The 24,306-nt window shown below is 42.7% G+C and overlaps 1 long non-coding RNA gene and 1 other non-coding gene across 3 annotated transcripts in view; both read left to right on the top strand.

Annotated features, from left to right (window-relative positions):
- The window catches only part of LOC146823292 (uncharacterized), a 426,450-nt gene that overhangs the window by 26,538 nt on the left and 375,606 nt on the right, over positions 1-24,306 (top strand). The window lies entirely within an intron of this gene.
- LOC146823293 (U2 spliceosomal RNA) lies at positions 4,964-5,145 on the top strand. The gene has a single exon (XR_014962311.1). It is a non-coding gene; the product is annotated as a U2 spliceosomal RNA (small nuclear RNA).

Here is a 24,306-nt window from a genome sequence, read left to right as displayed (position 1 = left end):
TGGAAATGTCACCAGGGATGGGGTCAAAAGAATGGTTACATGGTTTTGTTTCGAGGATGCATTTGAGGAGGGCATCTTCAAGGATGATGTCAGAGTTCGGCCAAATGACTAAGGATTTGTGCTCTCTAGGGGGGTAGGATGAATGACCTGCTCCATCAGTGATTTCACGTTTTCATAAAAGAATATAGCTAATTCTGCTGCTTTCTTTGGAGAATTGTCAGGCTTGATGGTTGGGGGAGAGCAGTTTGGATTTTTGATGAGGTCAAATAGTTTTTTGGGTATGTTTTTGGCTGAGTCGAGGAGGGTTCTGAAGTGTGATGCTTTTTCATGGAAGATGTGTTTGTGGTATTTTGATCTTGCTGAATGTAGAATAGAAAGATTAGTGGTGGATGGAGATTGTCTCCATTGTTCCTCCAGGATTCTCAGGTTCTTCCTTTCTTCATAAAGGGATTTATTGAACCATGGTGCAGAAGGAATAGGCCTTTTCCTTTTGCTTTGAAGTGGAGCGACATTATCAATTTCAACTGCAAGGACTGAGAGGCATTGGGAAGTAAGATCGTTGACATCCAAGTTAGGGTCTAGCCTTGGAAGTGAAAGCATAGCAGAATCACAAAGAGTGTCAAGGTCAATGTTTTTAGTGTTACGGAACCAGGTAGTAGTCCTTTTGGGTTGGCCAAGAGTTATAGAGTGTGATAGGTGAAGAGAGAAGGGGATGAGGAAGTGGTCAGACCAGTCTTCATGAATAGGGATAGCAATAGTAAGCATGTCTGCTTTAGATATAACAAGGTCCAGAATTGACTCCTTAGAGTGTGTTGTTTCAGTGCAGTGTTGGATAAGATCGTTTGCTGAGAGAAAAGTGGCAAGCCTATTGGCAACAGAGTCTTCCAAAGATCCCCAGTGAAGATTGAAGTCTCCCAGGAAGATCTGTCTGTCACTTTGAGAGTATTGCTCGCTGATGAAGTCGGTGAGTTCCTCCAAAAAGGAAGAGCAGTCACCAGGCGGGTGATAAATGGCATGAAATCTGAAGGGTGAGCAGTGTTGCACTTGAAGCTCCAAAGACAGGCATTCGAATGTACGGAAGGAGCTGTTAGGAAAAGCCTTAAGTTGAAGGGAGATTCTGAAGATGATTGCAACACCTCCCCCAACTTTGTCTATTCTGTCATTTCTAAAGATAGAATGGTAGGTGCATAACAGAAGATCAAACATAGTGTGAGAGGTGTCATTGAACCAGGTCTCAATGAGGAAGAGAATGTCATGATTGTGGAGAATGATGGTGTCAGAAATTTCCAGTTTGTGTTTATTTGCAGATCTGCAGTTGTGAGGCAACTGCGCAACTCTGACGAGACTGTTTTGGTGACGGGGGCATTTGGGCTTTTGGGGGTGATAGGGATAATGTTCTTATAAGAGGGTGCCAGGGTAGAACAAGGCTGATGATTAGTTCTGACAGAAGAGATGGTCGGAATAGTGTACAGAGTAGACTTACTTGGAGAGGAAAGTGGAAGGGGGGTGGCGTTAGAAGTCTTGTAACTAGTCAGTAAGTTAGCGATGTCTGCAGAAGACAGTTTGTGATTGGCTTTTTTGGGGCACGTGAGTAAGGTACTCCTCTGGTGTTTGGGGGAGTGAGTATTTGCCAAGGGAATTGGGTTGTTCTGGAAAGGAGGTTATCTTAGTGCTTAAGAGTGAGATGGTAGCTTCAAGCTGGGAAATAGAAGAGATGAGAAATCCTAATTTATTTTCCAGAGAGAGTAGGGCGGAACAGGGAATGTTAGGTGGCTCGATGGATACAGGAGGAAGTGCAATTGGCGAGGAAGGGCAGGAAGAGGTGGGGGTTTGGGGGGTATTGGGGTGCAAGAGTAGAAGGTGGAGATAGATGGTGGTTGAGAGAGGATGCTGGTGCAACTGGGGTGGAAAGAGAGTTATCTTTGCTGATGTTGAACAGAGGGGAAGAATTGAGATCATATTGAGACAGGGGAGGAACGAGAAGGGAGGGTGGAATGCGGGGAGGGGAAAGAGGGGAGTCATAGAATGGCAGGCGGTTTGGGGAGAAGAGAGGAGAAGAGGCTGGAAAAGTCCCATAAGCTAGGAGAGGTGAATGTAAGGGGAGAGGCAGAGTGGGGGGATTAGGCTAGAGGCTAGTTGAAGAAAGAATATGGTTCTGCTAGGTCCGAGGGATGGAAAAGGAAGGGATTATCGAGCGGGGATAAATGCTTGTGCAGCATTACTGGAGAGTGGGAGGATGAAGACAGATGAAAGGGGTTTGTGAAGAATTCAGTGTACAAGGAGAGGGGGAGAGCGGGAAGGGAAGAAGAGAAGGGGAAAAAGGGGGAAAGTATGGAAAGTTAACCGGGAGATCAGCTTGTAGAAAAGGTGGATTAAATAAGGGGGTGGTGGGCAGGGTTAGGGGGGAAGAGGTATCATTGGAATACCAGGAAGGTGCAGAGTGGAAAAGGAGAGTGTTAGCCAGAGGTATGGCTGACGTGTTGAGAGGAAGTCCTTATTGGGAGGGGGGAAGAATGTGAGAGGAAGGAGCAGGGGAAGGGGGTCAGAGGGTTGGGCTGTGCCCCCCGGGAGAGCGGCCTATTGGAGTAAAGGGGGGTCAGGGAAGAGATAGGGAGTAACGGGTGGAGCTAGATGAAGAATCAAGGGAGATCACAGTTGTAGGGGTGGGGAGAAGGGAAGGGAAGAGGTGGTCAAAGAGACAAGTGTCTTTAGCTTGAACCAAGAGAGTACTATTGTTATATAGTGAAATAGGGAGAGAGCCATTAAAACAAGTAGAGGGGGACATTTTTAGCTGCTGCCCATGTTGGATAGATGAGGAGGAGGTGACGTTGAAGGAGTTATAGAAGCTGGTGGACCAGGAAGGGATGTCGTGAGTGAAAAAAATGAAGTCATTTTTGAGCCTCCTATAACGACCATTATGGAATTGGTCAACAAAGAGGGAATCAGGAAATTGTTCAATGGTGTTTTGCTTGAACCGTTTTGCTGAAGCTTTAGACAGATTAGGGGGATAAATGATTTTGAAGCAGTTAAATCCAGACTTAACTCGAATGGTGGCAATGTTTGGAAAATGAGGAGGAGGAGGGTGATGAGGGGAAGAGGAAGGTGCCACTAGGGTGGTGACAGCGAAAAGAAGTATAAGAAGAAGAGGGCACATATTCCTGTATTCGAATGAAATTATCCGATTAATATGAGGTCAAGAGGCGTACAGGTTAGCAGGGCAAAAGTCTCTGGTCCAACCAAACATTTACTGCAGCATCAAGGTGGGATATTAGGCTAGCTTGAATCCAGTGGCAAAGTGAGCAAGGGACCCACATCTGGGCATACCCTGCCACCAGGATTGTAAGGTAGTGAAGAAATTTGTAGAGGCCAGATTATTTGTGTTGAGCCTTTGTTAGTAGTAAAGTTGGATTGAGGAGACTAGAGTATTCTTTTTGTTCAGGAACTTATTCCAAAGGTGCCTAGATCAATCGTAGAGGTTTATGAAATAGGATGTACCAATGTCTAATGGGCATTTAAAGATGGCCGCCAGTTTTGCAGGGTTTTCATATTGAGGGGTGTTGTGGTCCTATTTTTGTTTCATGCAGTGGTGGGCGCCATATTCTGTGAATTTGCTACTTCCCTAGGTGATGCCAAGTAAAAATGGTGGGTCTATTTACGATTAACAGTGTCAAAGGCTTTCTCAAGAGAACTAATGGCAGTAGTTAGAAAGGGAGCTCACAGGCTCCTCCTTCCACAATGGGCCCTTCTTGATTGCTGGTACTGGGCACCATGTAGAGGGAAGAGGAAGCATTCGTCCTCGTTGAGTCTTGCTCGCGTGCGTGTCCTTCCGCACCGAGCCCCTAGAGCGTGTCAGTGCAGGACATCGTGATGAGGAGGGGAGGGGGGATGGGGGAGGAGGCACTAACCATGTCGTCTCGGCTACCTCGCGAGTGCACAAAGTGGAATACGTTTCCAATCACAGAATTATTCAGAAATCAATGAGTGTGTTTGCCTGAAAAGTTAAGGACATGACTAAAGGGAAAGGACCCTTTCAATGTCCATTGCTTATATCCTTACAAAACGTAAGCAGTATGGTTTAAAAAGACCACATCCCAGAACACAGAGCTGCAGCACACATTTTATAAATTAAGGAAACCGCTGATAAGGATCACATTAAATGTTTTCAAAGTTATTGGAAAAAAAAGCGCTCAGGTTTCTTGTGTTTCCCGACTTACTTGATGGTTGTTTTTATAGAGCGGAGAGTTCAGCTCCTGGCAGTCCAGGCTGCTGTTGCAGGCCCCAGTGTTCAGAAAAGAGCAGAGTTGTAAATGAGGGGCTGGGGACCTTTGAACAGGCACGAATAGCTTTTTCCAGGAGAAGCTGGTGGGGCTGGTTCGGCACTGGATGCAGAGACAGAGTACTGTGTACAGAGACCAATGGAGGGCATCTTCTACTGCTGCCTTTTTATCTCCTATTTTCCAGTTCTAGCAGGGTGGAGAGTAGAAGGGCAGGGTCATCCAGGAATTCCACACTAAAGTCCTCTTCTTCTTTTCCTGGTGATGTCGTCAGTCTGGGTAAGCCCAAAAATAAAGAGCAGAAGAGCAGAAGAGGTCAAAGGCGAGACCACCTATGCATCTTGATGTGACCTTTGTGACATTTGTTTTGAACTCAGTTGGGGACATGCAGTTAGCATCACTAGTTGAGATGATAAATCACTGCAGGGCCATCATAGGTAAACGTTATCACATGCTTACTTAAGATTGACGTCACCATCAGTGTTGCAGGGCCCTGTCCCCAGTTACAGAGGGAGAGGAGGTTGTGGTGACTCAGTTTGCACCACACAGGGCTGGATGATTATGTAATCAATTTCAAGCAAGGTAAAAGGCCAAACGGATAGCTTGTGCACTTGTTAAGTTTGTTACCTACAACTTACGAACAAATAGATCTTTGTGGAAGGTAACGATTGCATGAATCTGAACCAGACACAAATTCCTGACAAAAGAAGAAAAAAGATCTGTTCTAATCAGTTTAGTATCTGATACGTCCCCTATCTGGGCACCACATATTACATTGATTTTTGGAACAGGGAGAGGAAATAGGAGCTTGCTATGCCCACTCCATGCATCAATCTGGTATTGCAGTACCTCCAGGAATGGTTCACTTCTCCACCTAGGGATTCTGTTCAAAGAAAGACGTGAAAATGGAAGTATCGTTTCGCTGAAAAACTCCGTAAAGTGGCGCTAATGTGTTTGGGTGTGAATAAAACCAATCTGGCCACTTCGCGACCACTCTGTCTTGCTTTATTTAATTATTATTTTATTATTCATACTTTGAACCTTTTTTTCTTCTTTCAGTTTTGAGGCTGCACTTTGAAAGAGAAAAATGTCAGAAAAAGACAGAATTTCCAGCAAACGTGTTTCTTTTTTGGATCCATTTTGCAGGGGAACGAATGAAGGAAAGTAGAGGAACGAGAGAGTGAGAGCCGTTACTTGAAGTCATAGTTTTCAGCAAGTGAGAAGGAGTAAGACAGGGAGTAGTAACGCACTCAGTCACCGATTATTATACATTACAGTTGAGTTTCAATGTCACAATTCCTGCTGCTAGAGCCAGCAGCTGAGGTGAAAGGTAGATCAGGTCATGGAGCAGCTGTTTAACGGAATGTTGCTTTCTTTCTTCTGCTCTATTTTAATAGATTCAAATGATAAGTAAAATGAATATGCTTATGTTTTGCACACCTTAGATAAAGAAAAGCTAGAATATCTCTGCATGTTTCTACACATCCTGAGCTACTGCAGTTTATTTTTTAAACTGACTTGTACTGAACTGTTTGCAAAAATATCGAGCAGATTTTTGATGTGTTTAATTTTGCAATAGAGGTTTTATTTATATTCATCATGTTTGCTAACAAGCTTGCTTTTTCATATGAAAGAGCTACACACCAAGGTTTTAAGTAGTTTGTGGGAAAGATGATGATGTGACCATGTATTATATGGGATAAAGTGCCCCCTAGTGTACATGATAAGCATATTGCAACTCATCTTGGAATTCCGTAACATTATAAAGGAACTCGGCCATCGGCCTCATTCCTCTACATGGTTATGGAACTCCATGGGGACTTGCAATATTCTTAAATTGTACAGCAGGGGGTACTTTATCCCTTATATCGTTCAAAAAGTGATAATCAGAGAAAAGTTATTTGATTTACGGTAATGTTTAAAGATTTAAACTGATCCAAAAATCTATTATGTTCAAATCACTAATACTAAAATCATTGAAACATATCAATAAGATGTTCAATACAAACCAAATTTGCTTATACAGTGCATGATAACATTTACCCTTCCACTGGCATAACAGGTATATATATTTCCTTAAATGGAAAAGAGGAAAGGGAAAGAGGAAAGCTCTGATAAAGCAAAAGCACTGGTGTCAGCAACAAGAAATGAGGCCTGTGCATTTACTCAATGTCTGAGCAGCCCCAGAAATATATAGCTTTATGGCAATTGATATGGACACATTGACTACAGTATGGTGTATCATGGGTTTTATTCCAGATTTAGAAATGTTGTAGCAATGCCTGGTTAAAACATGTCTATTTGATTCTTTGATTGCTTTTCAATAGTTTAGTATCCTTTTTCTTTTTCTGATCATAGTTTTGTTTTCCAAAACCTAGTTGATGTATGTGCTAAGGTTCTGTAAACGTTTTGTGTCATAGGTTGTACTCACTATTGTGGCACTATTCTATGAGATCTATAAAAATCTCTTTGATTTAATACCCTGATGTACTGTATTAGTTTACCGAGGATTGGATGTCAAATTGCTTCTTTTTATTTCTTTAGTAATGAATTGCAATGTGTTAGAAACAATTGCAATGTGTCTTTCTATTTCAATGTGTACAACGTTAGAACTTGCCAGCATCCTCACTCCCCATTGTTATTTGCAAGACATTTACATGGGTCAATGTTAGACCTGGTACCATTGGCGTGAGTCTCCCTTCCATTTTTAGGTCTCGACTAGCGTTGCAGCGCATGCGCTACTCGCTTTGCAAAGCATGCTGTATACACTATAGTGGGGGAAAGCTCCGCCCACTTTCCGGCCATATTTTTGATTGGCTTCAATAATAAATGCTGCATTTTGATTCGTTTTTGGCTTGTTAGTCCCTCCTCCTCACTGGCATGTTCTCATTTATATCCTTCCCTGGCTATTGGCCCCTTTACTCAAAAACTACTTTTGGCCCTGTGTCCCCCTCCCCGCCCCCTCTGCAGTCCGTGACATTTCGGGCCCCCCCACCTACCCACTCCCGTTCGTGCAGGCCTGGACCCCCACCCTCCCATTTCCTATGCAATAGGTCTCGCGTAAGTACGAGTCCCATTGCATTAAGAAATTCTTGTTTGTTGTGGGATTGGCTGGGTGATCGCCCTTTTTTTTGGTGTCACGGAAATTTTGCCTGACCAAAGCATGGCAATGTGCACAACACACGCACACACGCAATACAGACATTTTTGTTTTGATGTCTGTATGCTGTGCTTGTTATTGCTGTGAGTGCTCATTTTGTGGGCTTGTCCCGTTTCATCCTTTTTCTTCTGATAGTTGGGCTTCTATCGTTAACTTGCTGCTAGCTCCACCCTGGAAATGACAGCGGTGTTGTTGCTTAGTGTTTTGGGGCTGCTGGTCCGTCGTGCGGCAACATTGCAGCTGCCTAAGTCTCTACTGCCAAAAGGACATCTAAGAGTGGAAGCACGCTGGTTCGGGCCGATTTGAACATTGCAGCTGCCTAAGTCTCTACTGCCAAAAAGACATCTAAGAGTGGAAGCACGCGGGTTCGTCAGATTTCTCCTGCGAACATTGGGAGATTGTGTAGCCGTCCATTACCAAATTGACACAGGAGGGGCAAAGTAACATCCTCTGCACCGTACAGGGTTGCGGGAAAGTATTCTCTAACCCGTCGACTCTCAATATGCATCTCGTTAAGAGTCACGGTGTTCTGGTGTGGTGTCTCAATCGGATTACTAGTTTGTGAGTATCATCTCAATATTCTCAAGTTCTGCCTCCCTCTTACTACATCTTTCTATCTCACCTGTGTCCTTACCCAGCCGGGCTGTGCCATCCACCATGCTACACTACACCCGTCGTCTTAACCCTCATTATGGCTCGGAGGTGGAGACCTGTGCCAGTCCTGCATTAACGAGCTGCCGACCCTCGTTTCTCTAGTGTCCCCGTAAACGACTTCTTCAACTGTTTTTAAAGTCATTAGTGATCTCTTTCCCCTTAATTTGTGTGGCTCTTCATCTATGGACCGTTTTAAGTAAGTTATACATTTAACACTACTCACTTCACTTGTTCTAAATATAGAAAGGCGAGGATGTGGTCACACGACTAGAGCAGCCGACTTTGGTGCTGGAATCCAAGGTTTGAGCCTCGTCCCCATCCTGTGATTTTGGGCAAATCACTTAATCTCCCCGTGCCTAACAAAAAGAAATTAAAAAAATGAATGTTCATGTGTAACGTAACCGGTCCTCATGTAAAGCACTTACGGTCAAGTTCACGCTATATAAACCTGCAAGAAAAATTGTTTATCGCAGCTTCATGCCATTTTAATTCCTCTATATAATGCTTTTCTTTAAATCAATTAACACTTAAGCCTAAATACGGAAAACCCGTGTTATCCCCCAGAGGTATTTGCACCTAAATACATTTCCTGTACTAATTGCGTTTTTGTGTGTGACCTGCATAAGTTTTACAACCTTTAGCCACACAATGTTTGTCCTGTCCCACCAAGCATGACATTAAAAGCCTTCTCAATTATTCAGACCTTCTATTTGCAAGTATTACTCACAACGTGAGTAAGTTATGAGTAAGAATCTCACAGGATTCGCCTCACATTCAGCAAATCATATTATGATTTACACTTACTTTGATTTATATTGAATTTTCAGTCCAACGCTTGTAGCAGCATGAACTACCAGAGACTTCTGAGATCCGAGTTTATGTAAGCAGACTCGTATCTTTGCAGTTGCAGTTTCTTGTACGAGTTAACCAGACAAGGGGTTTGTAAATTATTAGTCCTGTTGGCACTTCTGCTTTCTAGTCCTGCGAGTCATCTTATCTGTAGTTAAACCATAGCATTGTTAGATAATTTTACTTTCAAGACCTACACATGCAAGCAGTGTTTGCCTTTCTCCTGACACTCAATATGAATTTTATAGTGCCACACTGAGACTTACCCTTGTTAAACAACAATATCACGCCCTTCCCTCCTATAGAACCCCCCCTGTAATTCTATACCACAATATACCATCCAATCCACCACCATACTACAGCTTCTAAGTTAAGAATCCAACAATTAGTCCCCTGTTAAAATGATGTGGATCCTTTCCCCTAAAGTATCGTTCAAATAATGGGCATAGTGCAAAGCAGGCCCAGGGTTCACACTGGGTGCCTGTGCAAATTGCCAAATATTCCAACAAGGTGTGCCAGGTTGTGTCGGATTTCTAATGTACTTCCTAAATATTTACTGTCAGGTTTTCCATGGGCAATATATGTCACAATCCGATATGCCAGTAAGCGAGAGAACGTGTCTCTTTTCTTACACTGAGCAATAGTAGTCCGTTTCGCACACTCAGGGATCGCCAGATTATTGCCCTGTCCACCTGTTTCAGGCCAGTGGTTGCAATCCCAGAAGCACCACTCATTGATCTTTGGCCATCTGCCTAGTTGCCCATAAAGCTTTCCTCCAGAATGTGCAGAGTATGAGACAACCTTCACTATACCTACAATATATCACTATCTGATTACATTCTCTCCTGCAATTGTGGGCAGGGGGGAAGTGGGTGGGTGATAGAACTTGTAATGATATAATGTAACATAGCCATGGTGTAATACCAGTCACAGAGTATCTTATAATGAACCTCTTCATTCTTTACACAAAAGAGCTCTTTTGCGTATCAAGCCATAGTGTCTCCCAATTTTTTTTTTAGATGTAATCCCTCGCGACAAAGTTGACTCCCGTTTCGTCATACGGAGCCGTCTGGCAGGAGCTATGGACTTCATGGTATGCATGCAGTTTGGAGGTTATCCATCTTTTAGGCGTGGTGGAAAACAGTGTTCTCTCAAAAAGTGTCCTCTCTCTAATGGCTGACTCACTTATTGTCAGATGCATCTTCCAATTCCGAAGTTAGACATAATGGAGATGTTCAGATTTGGCTAGTCTTTAAATCCATCTTGCAGAGACAAAAATACTTGTCAGTGCCATTTCTGGACGTATAAAAAATCACACTGCCCCCATATTATCGCCATGGGTCAAACAGTACATATTGAAATATGTGGTATAGGTGTGGTATAGTCAGGGTTACAGTGAATCAGTATGTGTGTCTGTGTGTGTGTGTGTGTGTGTATATATATATATATGTTTGGCTACATCTATCAATCCAATAACACCAGCGGAGGAACTGAATTTTATCAGAGAGGATCGGAGACAAACCTTGCGACCGAGACAGCCTCCTATGAAGCAAGGGCAATCAGAACACGCCGCAATCGGAGTAGGAGGGAGAGGCGGAATAAATACCGCAAGAGGTTTCAACAGAGGGTATAGGGGAAAGAAATGGAGAAATCAGCAATCATTCCAAACCAAACAGTAATTAATTTGACTCAAGAAAAACTTACCAATGCTGAAATCCAAATTCTTAGTTTAGGACTCTCTTACTGTCCTACTAACAACTTCTCTTATAATCATACCAGAATTGATCTCTACAAGTTTGTTAGAAAAATCAAACTCAGAAAATTCTTTCAATTGAATAAAAAAGTCCCTGGACCCAAAATCACTCCTGTGAATATGATAGCTGGCGAGCCTCTACAGGTCAATGATGTTCCATTGCTTCAAACAATCTTTCACCTCTCTGATTCTGACTCTACAAATGATGAAGCTATGGCGACTCAAGATCAACTGCATAACATGGGCATCATCAGTAACCAACCTGCCCCGAGTCCTTTTCGCCCACCGTCCACTTTTTTACCTCTTATGCCAAAAGATGCAATTGACATTTTTAGTGAGAAAGTTATCGAAGAGCTAAAACAACTAAATAGAGGTATTAATTCTAGAACTAGAAGTCATAATTTCAAGAGTGTTCAATATTTTACTTTGATCAACAAATTGAAGCAAAAATGTGATATTATAATCAACAAAGCAGATAAAGGTGGCAATGTTGTCCTCTGGCATAAAGATCAATACTGTGCAGAAGCAATGCGTCATTTAAGTGATATTACCTGCTATCGCAAATCTTCACGCCAAGAGTTGCGACTTGTTCAAGAAACTATCACCAAACATTTATCACAATGGAAAAGACAAGGTTTATTAACCAAGGATGAATTTATTTATTTAAAAGTAGACTTCCCAGTGATTCCTGTCTTATATTTTCTGCCTAAAGTCCACAAAAACATTGATCCTGTGCCCGGGAGACCTATAATATCAGCGCAGAAAAGTCTACTTGAAAAGATGTCCAAGTATGTGGATTATTTACTTCAGCCCTTTGTTTTTGCCCTTCCTTCTTTTATCAAAGACACTCCTGACTTTCTTAACAAAATCAAGAATATTGCATGGGAGCCAGATTACTTGCTAGTTGTGATGGATATTGAATCCTTATATACTAGTATCAACCACGCAGATGGTTTAGCAGCAGTGCAGTATTTTCTTGCGCAAAGGGACATTATTATGTGTGACCACAACAAAATGTTGCTAAAGATGATCGAACTATGCCTCTGTAATAATTTCTTTTTGTTTGGTACTGAGGTGTACCAGCAGCTGCGAGGTGTGGCTATGGGGGCTTGCTTCTCCCCCAGCTACTCATGTTTACATGTGGGCTGGTGGGAGGAGCACGTCCTCAGATTGCACATTCAAGCCACATGGTCTGCCAATGTGATGTACTTCTGGCGTTACATAGATGATATTTGTATGATTTGGAAGGGTGACAGAACTAGTGCACTGAAATTTGTTGATTCCATCAATGTCAATAACCTAAATCTTAAATTCACTGCTACCATTGACAATGTTAAAGTAGAATTTTTGGATATGATTCTTTACGTTAGTAATGGCCAACTTCATACTAAACTGCATCGGAAAACCACCGCAGGGAATTCCATTCTTCATGCGGATAGTGCTCATCCCCACCACACTATTCGTAGTATTCCCTATAGCGAATTCCTCAGGATTCGCAGAATCTGTAGTGAGGAATCAGAATGCCAAACTTGCCAATCAGAAGCCTATGCTCGTTTCCTCACTCGTGGTTATTCCAAAACAATTTTGGATTCTGCACTCACTAAGTCTAATCTCTTACCTAGGGTAGATCTCCTTACTGTTAAAAAAGCACAAGTGACACCTTCTTCACAATCTAACAGTGAGGCTGATTTAACCAATATCAGATTTGTTACCACCTATAGTCAGCAAGACAAACAAATTCGCAAAATGATTTACACACAGTGGCCTATCGTGCTCACTGACATGACACTTAAACCTATTTTGCCAGAGTTGCCTGCGATCACTTTTAGACGGGCCCCTTCTATGAGGGATGCCCTTGTCAAATCCAGCCCTGAAGTCTCCCTCAAAAAAACTTGGTTGACCAAAAAAGGTTTTTATAAATGCAACTCCTGTCGTGCATGCACATTTGCCACTAACAGCATTGAATATACTACTGCATTCGACAACAAGAAAGTACCAATTCGCGACTATCTTACATGTCGTACAGAGTTTGCGATTTACAAACTACGTTGTACTTGTGGCCTTGAGTACATTGGAAGCACGAAGCTCCCTGTACACAAACGGATTCTACAGCATGTCAGGGCTATTGTCAACTCAGACCCAAACTATCCTGTGGCGAGACATTTTAAATTGGTCCACGACAACAAACTTAAGGATCTAGAATACACTGTGTTAGGGGCTGTGCCAAATTCGGTGAGAGGAGGCAACCGTGAGAAAACACTCCGCCAATTAGTGACCCACTTTATTATGTCCCTCGACATTAAGATGCCTTATGGCCTTAATAATAGTGAGGACTTACACAATTTTCTTTAATATGCCTCACCTCAGTCTACCCTATCTGGACTCCTGCCCTGTCCTGCTGTAATCATGCTGTAGTTATTTTAAACTAGGTACAATAGCTCACTCGTGCTAATTGTGTCATTCATCTTATTCATTTATATCTACCCTTTGTATCTTACTGAGAATTGTGCCTTTGTACTGTGTGTTAGGTTCTTAATATCTACCTCCGTATATTTGTTCAGGCCTGAACAAATTTTGCTTATTGCCTCTTTCTAATTACAGTAGCTATTAGCTTTTTATATGTTGCACATTGCACTTTTGTTGACTCCTTGATGGCCTTTTTTTGCCAGTTTGATAGACCTGACAGTTTCTTTTGTGAGAATTATTTCTCTGTATTGCTGCTTCTATATCTATCTTTGTACATTAGATTCAGATTGGCAATATTTATCTTTAGTACTATATATGATATGTTCATAGGTATACCATCATGATATTCTCTCATGTTATATGAATTTTTATCGGTCATCTTTTTAACATTCTGCTCATTTGCACTGTGTTTTAGAATCATTATTGTTAAGTTTATTGCTATATGTCAATTGTTACTGTTCATCGTGTTCATATTTATGTCCCTTTGGCACTAGGCACTTGCCTTTGACTTAGCGGTATTTGCACATTTATTCTGACTTTTGGCACTGGTCAAGGATTCAGCGATATTTGCACAATATTTTTTGATTCATTGCACTTGCATCTTTTGCACTCAAAACAGTAACTTTGCTGATTTGACTACATTTTTGATGAAACTTGCCTATGAGTTTTAAATGGTATTTTTTAAAATGCTATCTATCATGTTTGTAAATAATATTTGCCATTATCATCTGTATCAATTTAGCAGCTTCATAATATTGGATTTTAGTTAGTTGCTACTAACTACCAATACGGTGTCTTAGGACTGTCGGTAGTTTCAAAGCTTGTAATCATTTGTATCAGGAGTCTGTTGTTTATTTTTATGCACACTAAGGTTTATTTTTACAGGAATTTGTGCTTGTGTGTCAATTTATGCACGATTGTTCCCGAGCGCGTCATGTGATCAAGCTCGCGGATGCGAGCGAAACGCGTCATGGTGGACATTATGTCCGATGATTGTAAAGGACTCACACTTGCCTTTGCTTGAATAAATGAAGTCTTGCACCGATTCTGGATTCCGGCCTTTGTTTAACAAACGTGAGCACATCGTAGAGGTCCCAGCCAGCGTTCTTCCCGCCTGTTGGCTGCCAGTCAGGCGGTGCTGGATTGGTTTAGTGATATATATATATATATATATATATATATATATATATATATATATATATATATATATATATATATATATATATTCACTGAAAAAACCATAGGTTTCACACATGTTATAGTTAGCTGGACATTTTACTGATAAAAAACCAATGAAATTCCCCCGTTATAGTTAGTGCAGGCAACTATAACTCACGTGACCGCAATCCTCTGCTGATGACATATGTGTCTTTATGAAAAAAAAATATTTGTAATATATGTATAGCTAAATTTTAATGGAAGAAGACATGGGCAAATAAGTGTCTAAATACAGTATTAGCATCAGCAGAGGATTGCGGTCACGTGAGTTATAGTTGCCTGCACTAACTATAACGGGGGAATTTCATTGGTTTTTTATCAGTAAAATGTCCAGCTAACTATAACATGTGTGAAACCTATGGTTTTTTCAGTGAATTTGCAAGGTTTTTTAAATGCTAATTCCTAACTATAACGTGTGTGAAACCTATGTTTTTTTCAGTGAATTTGTACGGTTTTTTAAATGCTAAGTTACTTTACGCCATTCGTGGCGTGCGCGCCCACTTAACGCAGTTCGTTCCGTGCGCGCACGGTGCGCTTCGTGCACCGTGCGCGCACAGTGAGCACGCGGTGCGGTCCGCGCACCGCGTGCCCACTTTACGCAGTTAGTGCCGTGCACGCAGGGTGGGCACGCGGTGCGCGTAGCGCACCGCGTGCCCACGTTACTCTGGATGGGCCATGTACGCACGATGCGCTTCGCGCACCGTGCGCACATGGAGGACATATTATGCGCTTCGTTGTGAAAGGTAATGTTTGATTTTTGGAAGTGCAGGACGGAAACATATGCCATGCACAAATGGTGCCCTTCGCCTACCTTTTGCACACGGGGTGTGGAGAATGTGGATACTTTTTTTTTTTTTACATTTTTTTACCGTACGCATACAGTGAGCGTATTCGGCAATTTTTCGAAAAAAATTAAAATTGAATTTTTGGCCTTGGGGGTTCTTTGAGAACACCTTCATCAAGGCTAGGTGGTTGGGAGCAGTCTCAACATCCCCTTTATATGTTTATTGTCTTTGTTTTTCTTCCACCCCCTCAGAGTGCGAGATAGAAAATGGCGGACACCGCTTCCTGGTTTCGACCGATTCGAATGTTTACTAATATCTAACAGCCAATCAGAATCGCGCTCGCGCACGTCACCGTACGCGTACGGTAAGCGCACGGTAAGCGCACCGTAAGCTGGCTCAGATATATATATTGATTTAAAGGCTATTTTCTCAGAGTCTACTGAACAGATTTACACCAAACCTACAAAAGGCACTTCCTTGACCTGTAGACTACCTCTCTGCCAAATTTCATGGAACTCTGTTCAGCCGTTCGGGCTGTAGCTGTGTCTAAAGGTCCTATGGAAAAATGCATGGGAAAAACGCGTTTTGGGACCCCCCTTTTATCTCAGCCCCCGCTTGACGAATCCCCCCGAGACTTTCAGGGTAGGAGCGGAGCGTAGCGCCCCATTAGTTTTGAAAATTTCGCGAGGATTCGTCGACCGGCGCCAAAGTTATTCAAAATAGAATGTTGCGGTTTTCCTATGGAAACAGGGTCCTAACTATAACTACCTACTGGCGACCGCCAGTAGGTAATATATATATATATAGATAGATATATAGATATACACACACAGAAAAGTACTTGAGCTTTGTTTCACTGTTATTTTGTCCCAGACTAGACAGAGCAGTACACACAGGGGTACTCTGGCATTAGGTGGTCATGGGCCTTTTCTCAACCAAATAACATCGTATAGAGGTGTATCAAGAACTGCTTTCTCCATATTAGGCTATATTTGTTTCTTTTGGTTTTAGACCACTCAGTTACCACCTTCGGACTCCCTAATAATACAGATCAAAGTGTGGTAAAGCTAAACTTACACATGACTTGTTGAATTGCAGTAGGTAAAGCGGCTCGCTGGGGTGCATATATTGCCATATAGAACAATACACATAATTGTATAGCATGTCAAAGAAACCGGGCTCCGTTTTAATCATGTAGGCCTGAAAGAGATGTAGAAAACCCAGAGGTATATTAATTTTAACAATTTTACAAACTCTATTATACCTATCCAAGAAGTAACCATTGAAAACAATCTCTTGTGGTCAGTATGAATCTCTGAGAGCAGGGGCAAGTAATTTACATTAAAAAGGTCTGATAAATATGGTGTGATTTTTAGCCCTGAGGTATTTAATTTAGAGCAGAGTCTGAAGTCCTTGGAGGGGAGGTACACTTGACTCTTTCAATGCACAACGTGTGTCAAATTGAACCTCTGCTTCACTGTCTGTTTAAGGATCGGCATCTCAATGATTTCCAGACATCTCTTGCCTTCCTCCATTGTTAGATCTTTTAATTCATTTGCCTAAGGTGGGAAGGGGCGGGAGCTCAGCAGTAACAACAAGATTTCAAGTCCCATCTCTCTGCCTTATCTCGTAGTGTACCATCCCTGCATCTCTCCTACTGAGTGGGATCTCTCGAGTCAGCAGTGCAGTTTGCTGAGGGGCTGTGCTGAAAGGTGTTGGCGGAGGATAGAGAGTCACGTACTAAAGAGACTACACTGAACAGTCTTGAAAAAGTACTTTTGACTGTGCGGAGGAGATTTAAAGTGCCGCGTCTCACGTTCACTTTTGCCGGAAAGCAGTCGCCTCCCCATGTGTTTGTCTACACTGTCGGCGAGTCTCCGTTTCTCATGGGGCCATTCCCCAGGCAGAGCACATACAGAGCTCACCTGCGCCGCCTCTCTTCATCTTGGTACGATGTCTAGCCACTTCCTTAATCTCCACTGAAATACCGGTAGGATTTGAAATCACTTCATTGCCTGCACACTTTTACTATTGATGGGCATCCTTTTTGAAAAGACATCACTCAGCCACCTTTCTCTTGGGTGCTTTGTTTAAATTCAGTTGTCTTCTTTTGATTTGATTACTTACTTCCCCTATTGTAATACTTAAAAGCATTTTGGTCTCCATGCTATGATTGGTTCACTTGTGTCCTGTATTACTTACATTGCTTGCATTCAGCGAAAAATATATGTTTTTAATTTAATTTAACAGTTCAAGGCAGTGCTTGTGTTTTCTTGTTCACTCTGCATTTTGCGGCCCCCCTTTGCTTAACTCCCATAACGCAATTCCCTGTCCTAGTTCTTGTGTTGCTTTTGCTACCCCACCCATCCCTTCTTGCTCCCATGACCCTCTACAACTGTTTTCATGTTTTTGCCTGGTGTACTACAGTCAGACATCCATCTTAAAATGGATTTACCCATTTAAAATTGGCTGCCTGTGAATACGCAACTGGCACCAAGAAATGCATTTGTAATATCTGAACATACCCATTCACCGATGGCCACTGTCAATGCGCACACATCATCCTCTGCCATCTTTGAATGGGGTTGTTGCTCGCTTGGACCTACATCATTTCTATGCTGCCCAGGCCATGAACCAAACCCGCTCCCAGGGGAAGTCTGTGTTTAAAGGGACCGGAGGATTTTAAAGGGCCTGGGGCATCTCTTCATTTGGGAGCAGCGTGTAAACCCCCCCTTGCACCCGAGCAGTTGCAGCCAGGCTGTGGCCTTAGAGACAAGGGAGGGAGGACGGTGGCTCCTTGCCCCCTCAGGTGCTGCTCCGCATTTAATGCAAAGTGTAATCTGTTAAAACTATAAACGCAGGGGCCCGGAGTCGTTCTCAGGAGCCTGGTGCTGGTTCTGCAAAATGTTTGCATTCACTTACACCGAGACAGCCTCGTCTTAATCCCATCTCGGGGCTCTTTCTTCCACCTGTCCTTCCTGTCTCTCTATCTAACTCACTGCTGGTTCTTTTTCATCCCTGCTTTCTCCCTTTCTCCAATATTTCTCTTCCTCCTTCTTTCCCCCTTTGCTTCCTTTCTCATTCTTGTTCTGGGTCAAAATCTGAGGGTTAAAAATAAGTGCAGGTCACCAAACGTCAGTGATTGCACCTAACCACCGGCACAAATTAAGCAGTGTTTTTATGAACGGACAGCCCACTTCATGCAGTTTCTCACAGCACTTTGAATTAAAGGGCATGCGACATAAGTGAGCTGATTGGCTGCTGGGACCCACCATTCATCCCCCGCCCGTTCCACAGTCTGCAAGATGATGAATGCCCCCTTCCTTGTATAGCGCTGCTGGGTCGGTGCTTTGTTATAGAAGCAGTACGAACATGCATACCTGAGCGTGCTGTCCTGAGTGCCCTCCACAAAATCCGGCACAATAATTTAAAAAAAATGATAATAGGAACAACAATGGTAACAATAGTGACAAAGATAACGATTATGGCAATCATAATTGCGATTTTTTTTGCACTCACACTCCATGGGGTAAGGTGCTTCGCCCTGCAATGGTTATGATTGAGCAGCCAGTCGAGGTGCCAGATCGCTTCCACTGCACATCATTGCAAGGGAGCGACTGCATCTCTGTTGCCATTGTTACTCTGCAAGCATCTCCTGAGTGGTTCTCTGTACAGTGCGCTGACACCTTCCTGGTAGAGTTATGTTTAATAAAACAGGCAAAATAAACATTCTGATTGTACTGTCAACACAGTTCTGACACATAGGTACCATTGACTATTTCCGAACAATGCTTGTATTCTCTTTCACAATTCTTCCAAACAGGGAAACGCATGCATTACTATTGCATGCTTTGGTGAAGACGCGCACTGCTTGCGCAATGGTTCTGTCTATCTCCCCTTTACTAGTGGGTGTGATACCAGGTTTAGGAGCGGAGAGCAAAAACAATCAATGTGCAGTTGTGTGTGTATGTATGTGCTAGGCACCTGGAACTGAAATGCAATGCAGGGGTTGCAGCTAATCTCACATAGTGATTTAGTAGTGGTTTGTGGGAGATATCAGTGTTTTGAGATCAGATTATTGAACTTTGTAAATCATGTAATTCGAATTCCTACTGTGAATTGGTTTATGAGTGATGTGAAGTATTTTTATATTTTCTGATACTTTTCTGGTCTTTGACCGAAACAAAGTTTTCAAATGAAATTAAATGATTTAGGTTGTGTTTCAATGATTAAATACCCAGCCTCTGATCAGAGAGGGTTCTAAGCTTAAAGTTTAACGGGACAATTAAGGTGTGGTGATTGATGCAGAGACATTGAAAGGCTATACCAACTGGCAAGGACACAATCGCACAGAAAATAACTGTTTCAGCACCCAGGCTAATGTGCTGCATAGCTAAATACATATACGGTCCCAAAGGCGAGACCAATTGCATTGCAAATGCTTGTTTACTGATTGCCTCTTCTGTTTTTGGATATGTTTTGCTGGTTTAGATGCTTAGGGCATTGTGCTACTGCTATTCAGTGCTCCCTATGATACATTGATGTATTGATTAGTGACTCTATGATTGGCTCATTTGATTTACTTGTCAGACCTTAGTATAGTGCACCATGTGTGCCCGGGGCCTGTAAATCAAATGCTGCTGGTGGACTTGCAGCACTGGTTGTGCCACCCACAGAAGCAGCCTGTAAAGTGTGTCTCAGGCCTGCCATTGCAGAGCCTGTGTGCAGTCTAGTAATGCCATGTCGACTTGGTAAGTGCACCCACTTGCCAGTCCCTAAACCTTCCCTTTTCTTCATATCAGACACCCCTAAGGTAGGCCCAAGTGCAGGGTGCATTGTAAGAATAAGGTAGGACATGCCCTGGTGTGTGTGTGGCATGTCCTAATAGTGAATTGCAGCCATTTTCGTTTTTCACTGTTGCAAGGCTACCAGTCCCCATAGGCCTGATTGGGCAGTTTGATTATAACATCTTATAATCCTAACGGACCCAGGGAACATGGTAGAAATTCGAGTTTAGTATGCCTGAACTCAGAATGATAAAATACATCTTTTAGTAAAGTTGGTTTTAACATTCTTGAGTTTGAAAATACCAGTTTTAGAAAGTAAGTATTTTCTTACCTAACCATCCAGCCTACCTCTGCTAGCTTGTGTATTGTGTGTATGGTTTTTGTGAGTGACAGGGGCTGGGGGATTCCAGGAGACAGGGTGAGTCAGCACAGAGCTGAATAGATCTATCTGCATGTAGAGTGGTGGGAGGAGTAGCACCTGGGTCTGAATAGGGCTGTGCCTGCCTTTCACAATGCTGGCTCCGCCCCCTGTGGTGTGTCTGAGGACCCTGGCCCACACTGACAAAGAAAGAAGGTGTACACTGGCAGAATGCACCCAGAACTGGTTTGGACTAGGTACAGGTCCCTCTGCCTTCAGAGGACAAAGGATTCAGTAGTATAAATATGGGGACCCAGACCCCAAGACTTTAGATCACTTCTGGAACAACAAGACAAACCTCTGCCAAGGAGAAGAACCAAGGAAGCTGTAGGAGTTGGACTGCCCCCATGCCAGTGTGCTGTGTTGCTGGGTTGGCATACAGTGGTGTCTTCAGTTCCAAGCAGAGGAAAAGGAACTTTCAAAGAACTTTCATCATCTTGCAGAATATTACTCCAAGGGCTTGAACTTGTGCTTGCCTCCTGCTGAAGTCTCAGGGACAAAATACTTCACCACCAGCTCCCCTCTGAATTTCTTTGCTGGGAATTCTGTCTGCAGAAGCCTGAGTGTCGCTGGGAGCTGGAAGCGCAACTCAACGAGAAGAAGCATGTCGCAGCTGTTGCCGTCGCATCGCTGGAGAAGCGTGTCGCTGCCCCAGAGGTCGCCGCCGCTTCACCAGAGAAGCGTGCCTTTGTCAAAGCTGTTACTCGACGCATCACCAGAGAAGCGTTTAGTCGCCGCAGTGGTCACCGTCACACCACCAGAAAACCGTGTCGCAGGGCCTGCTGCAGCTCCAAAGTTACACAGTTCACTGCACGGCCGCCGGGCTTGCACGCATCGTCTTCACGTCGTCGCATCAAGGGCGCCATCTTATTGCATTGGATTGTCGCATCACATCGAGGCGCCATCTTGTCGCATCGTAACCGGAACGCAGTACGAGAATCAATGCATCACCTCCTCTCCGGTAAGGACAAAGACGCATCCCCAACGGTGCGCAAGCACTGAGGCGCGACGCATCGTCTCCCCCGAAGCAAGAAACCGACGCATCTCCATCCCTGCAAACCTTTTGGTGGTTTTGAGTTACGCATCCAGGTACTTTTGTGAGAACTGTGTCGCATTTATCATCAACTTGAACTAAGTGACTTCTACCATCTTTAAGTCTATTTTGAGTACAGTATTGTGGATTTTTGTCGTTTGTGGTCTTGTGTTAGGTCTATACAAAGAATACTTATTTTTATAAAACCTGTGTGGTGTCCATCTGTAGTGTTTTCACTATATAACTCTATGTGTTCACAAATGCTTAACACACTGCCTCTGAGATAAGCCTGTCTGCTCGTGCCAAGCTACCAAGGCGGTGAGCGAGCAGGGGTTATCCAGTAGTGTAATCCCCTTTCCCTGATTTAGAAGCAAGGGTCCCTATTTGGTCAAAGGTACCTACCTCTGCCAACTAGAGACCCCCAGTTCTAAAAGTCAATTTTCAGATTTTCTAAGCCTACGTTGTGTACAACTACATATTATAAGAAGTATGCAACCTACAGCATACCCCTTTACAGTTGGCACTGTTGCTATTTCATTTCAGAGCACCTCAACATCAATTGTGAAGTCCAAACTCCTTAAGCCAGCAAGAAGTATATGTTTCCAGCAACTGGAAAATTACAGTCACTTAACATGTACACCACATTGTAGGAAATCAGATTATTATTTGGGGTCGGCGACAGCCCACCTCAAGGAATGATCACCAGTCTTGCCAGGGAGAACCCTCAGAGTCACTAAATTTGCCTGAGCCCAGGTAGCTGTGGCAGGTTTAACTTACTGAAATGTGTTAAACATTTATGCAGTAACATCTTTGGGACAACTTTATGCCCCTAACCATTGGCGCAGCCAAAACTGCATTTGCAATGTATTTTTCGTCTCATATTCTTCTTTTCCATTATTCAAAACGTTATTTCATTCCATTGATGATCCACTTTTTCCCTTGAAATAATTTTGGTCTTCATGCAAAGAAAAGCCTTGGCCTGTGTTACTGCCCATTACCAGTGGGTCGCAAATTGCAACCTGCCTCATGAATATTGATGAGGCAGTTCCCTTGCAACCCATTTGTGAATCGCTAATGTGTCTGAGACATATTAGTGCAATTTATTTTGCGAGTCTCTAATTGTGAGTCGCAAAAAATCGCAAATAGAGACTCGCAAAATGAGATGTTCATACTTCTGGCCCATAGACTTTTTTCTGGAAGTCAAAATTAATCAGTGGGGTAAGGAAACAGGCTCTGTTGGAGCAAGTCTTCATGAAGTCTGATAGGCATTGGATGTTGGCTTTGGTCGGAAAACCTCCATGCAGGAAAATTTTACATTTCACACACAGGGAAGTCCTCTCACCAGCCTGATACTTTTCGTGCCTTCGTCTGGTCAAGATTTTTACCTTCGGGCATAGGCCCTATTTCCATAGTTCATTTTAGTCAAGGTACTATTTATCGCACCTCATAAATAATGATACCATAGGGTTCCTTATTTATTATATGTGATAAGTAACAGCCATCACCTGTTTTTGGGAAATAGCATGCAGATTTTGATGTTTACTGCAACAAAATCCACATTGCATACTATGTCCCTGTTAAATTTCAGCAGGTTTGACTTGTCAGAATGTAACAAAGGGTGAGTGTGACAACCCCGTTCAGAGGACCATGTGGCACCAGGGGTTACTTTAAATACCGTAAGACTTGGTCTTGTACGCTTGTTTTCTGTGAATATGCACTCTGATAAAACAGTTTATTCACACGGGGAAGGCAAATGCAACTTAATTACAATAGCAGCAAGAGTGGCATTGCTATAATGCATCAAGAATGGTTTGGCAGCAAGATGCTTCTCAAGTTTAAAAAAAAAAGCCCGAACAGCTAGTCCCAATTGCAAGCATTTTCAACAATGCTTGTTGAGTGTTTATTGTGTTTTTGAAGCGCACAGGCAAAAGCAAAGACTGAAACAGGTCAGTTTCGTTTTTTACAGAAAGGAATCACACTGTGCTCCAGAATACACTTCTAAACAAATAAAAATTACAGAGACTCACAGGTAATATTAGCTTTGTAAATTACCAGGAACTCGGCGCTTCACTGCCAATTTTAAAAGACCTTATTTATTTATGTTCATTCCTTCCTTTCAGAGCAACATGAGCAATCCAGAAAAGCCGGGCCTGCTCCTTTGATTTGGTGCACGAGTTCAAATCCCTAATAACCTCAAGAACTGATAAGTCAGAATCAAAACCTTTTGTTATTCCCCCTAAGATAAATTAATAACCATTCCGCCATGTGAAAGTATATTGGGGTTTGCTGGTCACCCAACTCAAAAGTATGTTTCCTTCACCCTTGCAGAATTCACCAAACCCTTGTCCTGAAGAGAACCCCCGAAGAAAGTGTGGATTTGAAACACGTAGATGGTGATCAATGGGGGATCCTAGTTCAACCAGTATCAATATGGACGTATACATTAATTTGTCTAAAGAAACTATTGGAAGCCCATATTGGATACCTTTGGACCTTTTATACGTTCCAGTACTAAGAGAACTTTCTCTGAATGTAATGCTCTGGTCTTGTAAAATCTTGGATTGGTGAAGATGCAATTTTAGCCTAGTTCATGTATAAATTTTGCGTCATCACAATGTTTATTTAATTTATCTTTCCATATTTCACATGTTTTCCAAATATTTTTCACTGCATATCCATCGAGTTGAATGTGATTTGTCCTGTCTTTTATCGCACCAAATGTGAAAGTTTAAAAAACGTTTGTGTTCAATCATTACTAAAACAAATTTGAGGTCATGATTGTTGAGTAAAATGTACCTCATGCATAAGTTAAGATGTGTTTAAAGCTCACAACCACCTGATGTTGTTTTGTGTATACAATTGTGTAAGGCCCAAGGTGGTTGTAGGTAAGGGCCAAACCCCCCAATTCA

This window comes from Triturus cristatus, chromosome 5_2 (assembly GCF_964204655.1).
Source record: "Triturus cristatus chromosome 5_2, aTriCri1.1, whole genome shotgun sequence".
Taxonomy (NCBI): Eukaryota; Metazoa; Chordata; class Amphibia; order Caudata; family Salamandridae; genus Triturus; species Triturus cristatus.
Note: the sequence above shows the minus strand (reverse complement) of the source record. Positions and strands in the feature narration are given on the sequence as shown.